At 50.4% G+C, this 7,064-nt stretch overlaps 1 pseudogene; it reads left to right on the top strand.

Annotated features, from left to right (window-relative positions):
• Positions 1–1,342: 1,342 nt before the first annotated feature.
• On the top strand, positions 1,343–2,925 carry LOC147101271 (uncharacterized; annotated as a pseudogene).
• The last annotated feature ends 4,139 nt before the right edge of the window (positions 2,926–7,064 follow it).

Raw genomic sequence — 7,064 nt, forward strand, 5'->3', positions numbered from 1 at the left:
TCCAAGCCCTTCATCCCGACGGCCCGCCTCGCTAACTTGGCGTGGTTTGGAGCCGTCGGGAATCCCACATTTCAACAATGAAAATAGGGATTAGGCTAAAAACTGCCTGTTAACTACCTGTTAACAGGCAGTTAATTGGCACTAATCCCTTCCCGCCTCGGAGAGGCGGGTCCCAGTGCGGGTCGGGTACCCACCTCCTTATAAACTGGCATGGAGGCGGGTTGGCGGCAGGATGGGGTCGGGACCCCCGATTTCGGGATTTTAAACCCCCACATGCCTCCAATCCTGACTCCACGGCCCAATGAAAATCCAGCCCACTATCTCACAAAGTCATGACCTACCCCCACAAGTTCACAAGGTAGATACAGATGAACATAAGAACATAACATAAGAAGTAAGAGCAGGAGTAGGCAATACAGCAACTCGAGCCTGCTCCGCCATTCAATAAGATCAAGGCTAATCTTCTACCTCAACTCCACTTTCCCGCCCTATCCCCATATCCCTTGATTCCCTTAGTGCCCAAAAATCTATCGATCTCAGTCTTGAATATACCCAATGACTGAGCCTCCACAGCCCTCTGGGGTAGAGAATTCCAAAGATTCACAGTCCTCTGAGTGAAGAAATTTCTCCTCATCGCAGCCTTCATCAGAAGGACATTAGGCCCATCTTAGCTCACTGATCCATCCAGAAAGACCCTCCAATGCCCCTATCACCATAGCACCCAATTGGGTCTTAAATGATTCCAGAGCTTGTTTTCATGACTCTACCTGAAAGTCCATTGATGATTCTATGTGGGGGGAAAAAATCGTAAAACTAGTCCTAAATCTATCTTTTACTAGTTTGAACCTATTGCCCCTGCTTCCTACTCTTCATGGTTTGGTTTGAAGTAGTATTCCAGATTTTGCTTTACAATACCATTTACTCTCTTATCTACCTCTATAAGGTCGTTTCACAGTCACTTCCATTTAAGGTTGAAAAGCTCAAGGCCTAGAATTTGGATAAGGGCTGAAAACAGGGGGTGGCACCGGCCAGCACTATTTGCCTGCAAAATTTGTGCTGCCTGCTCATTAATATGATTGGAGCACTGATCTCAGCACTAAACATGCTGCTAATTGGCTTACTGCTCAACAGGGGCGGGGGGAGGATATTGGGTGCATTTTAATGGCCACCGCCCATTTTCGAGACTTATCCAATTTCTAGGCCTTGGGCTTTTCAACCTGAAGTGGCTAATAAGGTTTGGCCTAGGCTCTCTCCTCGACTTAAAGGGGAGGTGCTTTGTTGCAGAAGCAACTCATTGTCAGTCTGGAGACACAATGGCCCAACAACCAAGAGAAAGAACTAGATGATTTTCCAATGCTGCACTGGAGGCCTTGGTCCTGGTGGTCCAACAAAGGCAGTGTGTCCGCAGGGAGGGAAGAGGTCAGCCAAGCTCATTAGCAGAAGGTTATGGGAAGAGATTGCACAATCCATCATGGCCACCACTGTTGTCCCAAGGACCTGGATCCAGTGCCGTAAAAAGTTTAATGACCTCACACGGCTGGTCAAGGTGAGTGAAGGCTTCAGCAAATGCCATATCCCCCCATCTGCACCACAAGCCTAACACACTGCGCAATGCACCACACCCCCATCACTCACCTGCCAACAATCTCTAGCTTGCACCATTCATACCTCACAATTATGGCTTCACTTCACCCTCACACACTTACCACTGCTGCAACACTCACACCCACACCTTACACCTTGCACACACTGCCGGCTATCCAACCATGGCAGGCACATCACCCAAACACAGTGCACAACACTCACTGACACACTTCACTTTCACAGGCAATAGTGGCACAGAACAGACACGAGCAACAACAGACCAGAGGTGGCCAAGCCAGGATTGAAACCCTCACCGACCTCACGGAATCCGTCCTTGAAATTATTGGAGGGGCAGTGACAGAGTCCGCGGCCAGTGGAGAAGTTGAACCCATTGCTGATGATGACGGTATGGTCATACCTAATCCTTCTTCTCATATCCCACTTCCCCTTCATCCCACAATCTCTTCTCACTTGCAAGCTGCTGATGGTGTATATATGGATGTCTTGCTTCCCCCCGCCCTCCCCCTCACCACAACCCGACCCTTGTGCCTTTCTGCTTTCAGATACCCAAGAACTGCCAGCAGACCAGCCTGTTTCTCATCCTCAAAAACTGACAGAGGAGACGAAGAAGAAGAAAAAGAAGAAGAGACACTGCATTTGATACTCGCAGACATCAGCTCAGAAAATGGCACTGCGCAGACTTTAGAGGGTAGTATAGAGGCACGATCTGCACGTGGTGAGTCACCAGGCACGGGTGGGCTGCAGCCAGGCCAGGGTGTAAGGGTAGCTTGGCTGCCAGCACCCTGGAGAGCAAGTTCGTAAACGTGTTCTGCTCCACAGGACTCAGATGATAACATCGATGGGGTGAGTTTCAGAAGAAGAAGGATGGGCCTGCACACAGAAATACTTGGTGCAATGGCAAGCCTGCCAGAGAGCCTCTTGTCAGTGTCAAGGAGCATGGAGGAGTCTGGCTCCAACATTGCATGGGGCTTTACACAGAGCTTGGAGCCCATGATTTCCAGGATGGAAATGATGGACAACTCCAGGAGAGACCTTGTGGACCCACGGATGGTGCTGGTTGTGATGGGCGATCTTGCAGCTTCCATTGCAGCACAGGTGGAAGCGACCTAATGTCTCACTGCTGCAGTGGAAGCGCAGACTGATGTCCTGCAGGCTCAGCTTGCTGCCACGAAAGCTCAGACTGCTGCCATCGTCGTTGGGTTTACGAGTGTCGAAAGGGGCTTGCAGGGTATCGTAGCAGGCCAGCAATCTGTTCTCCAACAGATTGCTAGGAATGCTGAGGCGTTGCCCTGGGGGAGTGGCTGTGGATCTGTGGTGTAAGAACCTGCTGTCTTCTCTCTGGATGACAGCATTTCTACTCCCATCACTGCCACTCTGCCACTCTGCCATTGCCCTTGCCACTGCCTATCAGCCAGCCAACCAAGACTGCTGCTGCCCGTGCTGAGGTAGTGCACTCTATAGCTGGGCCTTCTAGATCCACAGCTAGTCAAGATTGTCCCCCAGGACCATCTGTAATCTGCCCCACTGAAAGTCAGCAGCCTTCAACCAGTCTCTGGGGGAGCACTGCGTAGGAGCACTAGAGTAGGAAAAGGCACACGAAAGACAGACACTAAGGGAATGCACAAGGGTGAAGAGTTGAGATTGTCATTTTGATTGGATTTGAATACATTTCTGAATTTTGTTTGGAATATGTGTTTTGTGGTGGCTCTCATTTCAACTTTGTGCCCAGGAGGGCGCTGTGATGTTCCGTGACAGAGGGATGGTATGATGGGGAAGTGGTGAGCAACGGGGATCTGGAGTTACAATCAGTCGAATTGGAGTCTGATGAGGTGCTCACGGACAGCCCAGCCGGGAAAGGGATTTGCTACCTCCCTCCTCCCTCCTCCTCCCCTTCCTCTTCCTCTTCCTCCTCCACCTCCTCCTCCTCCTGAGGTGGGCCCGCAACCCCTGGTGGCAAGGGCTGCACCTTCATGAATGCCAAGTTGTGGAGCATGCAGCAGACCAACACGAAATGGAACACCTGCTCCGTCGAGTACTGGAGGGCTCCTCCCAAGCGGTCAAGGCAGCGGAACCGTTGTTTGAGCACCCAGATTGTCTGCTCGATGATGTTCCTGGTGGCAGCATGGCTGTCATTATATGAGTGCTGGCCATGAGTGGTGAGGTTGCGGAGGGGAGTTATCAGCCAGGTGTAGAGTGGATAGTCCTTGTCTCCGAGTAGCCACCCTCACGTTCGATGTGATGGCTGGAAGATTGCTGGCACATCAGACTGGCACAGGATGAAGGCATCATGACTGCTGCCAGGATAGCGGGCATTGACCATCAGGATGGTCACACAACAACTGCACATTAAGTAAGTGGTAGCCTTTGCGGTTATGGAACATCTCAGTGTTGTCACACGATGCCCACAAAACCACATGTGCAGTCGATGGCGCCCTGCACCATGGGGAATCCCACTATCCTGGCAAAGCCACTTGCGCGCTCATCCTGCTTCTCTCTGTTCAGAGAGAAGACAATGCAATTCCTTCTCCTGGAGTAAAGAGCTCTGTAACCTCACGGATGCAGCGATGGATGGCGAACTGGGAGATGTTAGCTATGGCTCCTGCTGCAGACTGGAAGAATCCGCTGGTGAAAAAATTGAAGGCCACAGTGACCTTTAGGGCCACTGGGAGAGCCGTGGTCAACCTGCTCTGAGGCTGTAAGTCTGGAGGTGGCAGAGTTCTGTGACCACCTCCTTGGTGAAGCGGAGCCTCCTAATACACTGCTCCTGGCTTAAGTGGAGGTTGGAGAAGTGCTCCCTGAAGACCCTAGGTGGGTAAGGCCACCTGCTGAGAACCCTTCTCCCCCTCCTCCTCCTCCTCCCTCTGTGAGCATCATCTGTTCTTCGCTGCCTCTGCTCCATCTCCCTATGATACTCGAATGTGAGGGGAACTGCAAGTAGAGCCCCTATGACTGGGAGCAAGTGGTGTGAGCAGAAGGCTTTAAATGAGAAGCAAGGCGTTCTCCACTTGCAGCAACACTCCCTGTGACCTCAGCAACTTGAACCAAGTTTAGAAAGTTCCAATTGTTGCAGAAACATAGACAGAGCCAGTAGAACTGTAAAAGCATGTCAGTTGCAAGTTGTTGATAGTGAGCCCTTTAAATAGCGCTGCTGGGGACTCCTTCCTGCTGCTGAACGCTTGGTCAGCTGGTCGTGATTAAGAGCGGGCGGGACGTCCAGAATGGCAGATCGCGCATCAACTCAGCGTTGCGCACTCATTGACGTCACGAGCTGCCTCATTTCCATTTCTGCAACGAGCACAGGCAACGGCAGCGCTGCTGACTGGCCCAAAATGGCGGCCGCCGTGAGACCCGCCGGAAGTGGACAGAAGCGAGTCGGCCCCCACTTTTTCTTCAAAACAGGTCTTAATGGCCGGCGCTAACCCCCTCCTCACCCCCCCGAATTTCTAGGCCTGAATTTTTCCAGTCTTCCCTCTTAATTTAGCACTCTACCAGGTACTAGACCCGTGTCTCGATGACCACAACTGGACGCAGTCCTCGAGGTGCGGTCTGACCAGAGCCCTGTGCTGTTTGATCATCGTCTCCTCTCACTTGTACCCTACTGTTAGCGAAGTTACATATTTTTTTAAATTCCATTTACTTCATTCTCCAAATGCAGCAGAGAGTATCGTTTCAACAGAGAGCCTCACTGTTAGTCCCCTTTCGGCAATGAAAAAGTTACAGGGAATTCTGTACTCGGACTCATCTCCTGCACCAAAGGAATAGCTACAGAAAACCTTTTGCCTCCTCACTGAGACTCTACAACCTCCCAGAGGAAGTTCAATGTGTAATTAATAAGCAGCTGGGTTTAACAATCATCTGCTTCACTCCCCATACCCATTCTACATTGAGATACATTCAAGGCATGTTTCCACACCCCCCCCCCCGCGCCCCGCCCCCCACTTCGATTGTGGGACAGGGGTATAATTCCTTTAATATTGCCTGGTAAGGTGTATTTTAGCTGATATAAACTGTATACTTCCTCACCCAGAGAGCAGTTAGAATGTGGAACTCGCTGCCACAAGGAGCAGTTGAGGCAAATAGCAGTGATGGATTTAAGGGGAATCTAGATAAATACATGAGGGAGAAAGGAATAGAAGGTTATGTAGAAAGGATGAAATGAAGAGGGGTGGGATGAAGCTCGTGTGGAGCATAAACTCCAGCGTGGACCTGTTGGGCCGAATGGCCTGTTTCTGTGCTGTAAATACTATGTAATATACTGCACTCAATATTCCTCTTTTTACATCTAATGGGAGGACAACACTGGTTTTTCTCCATAATTAACAACTTAACAAAGTTCTGGAGGGGCATCTGAGGCAAAATCTGAAGAGCAGGCGCTCTCTCAGCCATGCCTGTGCACAAGTCCCATTGATAAAATTAGTAATTTGTAAAAAAAGAAAAAAATTATAACAGGGAGTTCACTGGTCACCTCTTTCTACCACCGCAGCAAGGCCCCCTTGACCTGCCGCAGTAAGTCTCCACCCCCCCTTCTGGCAAAGCTCCCCATAGATGTAAAAGACCCCAGAGGCTGGAAATATGGCCAGGGCCAGGACAGCATCTTGCAGGGGGTGGGGAAGACGTTCCCCCTCACAAAGATGTTCCCCAAATGAGGAGGTGGGGAGGGGGGAGTAGGTGGAACCCGAGGACATTGTCAGCCCCAAAACAGGTTCCTGGATGATCCACTGGGAGATACAGGACTAGTTCCTCACAGTGGTGATACCAAGAATTGATAGGTGAATGTGGAGATTTTTCAATGGTGATTGTAATCATAGAATCACACAGCACAGAAGGAGGCCATTCGGTCCCTCGTGTCTGTGCCGGCTCTCTGAAAGAGCTACCAATTAGTCCCACTCCCCTGCTCTTTCCCCATAGCCCTGCAAATCTTTCCTTTTTAAGTATAATATATCCAATTCCCTTTTGAATGTTACTATTGAATCTGCTTCCACCAGCCTTTCAGGTAGTGTATTACAGATCACAACAACTCGCCAAGTTTAAAAGAAATTCTCCTCATCTCTCCCTTCTGGTTCTTTTTTCAATTATCTTAAATCTGTGTCCTCTAGTTACTGATCCCCCTGCCAGTGGAAACAGTTTCTCCCTATCTACTCTATCAAACCCCTTATAATTTTGAACACCTCTATTAAATCTCCCCTTCAACCGATGGAGATGATTTTTAAAGAAAAGCCTTCATCTTAAGATACAAATCAGAACACCATGGGGGCTAAATTTGGTTGATTTGCGCCTCCTGTTAGCGCTCGTTTGCCGGCACTCCCGATCCCTGGTGGCCCAGCTGGGCAACGGGACCCGTTGTGCCAGGCCTCTCCCGTGCCAGGAGGAAGGCCTGCAGTCCCGTGGCACGTAGTGCTGTGATATTGGCTCTCAGCACCCCAAGAGGGACGCGGGGCACTTCCAGTAGCGCCCCTCCT

Source organism: Somniosus microcephalus, chromosome 24 (assembly GCF_052327205.1).
Source record: "Somniosus microcephalus isolate GS21.2 chromosome 24, FLI_Smic_1.0, whole genome shotgun sequence".
In the NCBI taxonomy this organism is placed as follows: Eukaryota; Metazoa; Chordata; class Chondrichthyes; order Squaliformes; family Somniosidae; genus Somniosus; species Somniosus microcephalus.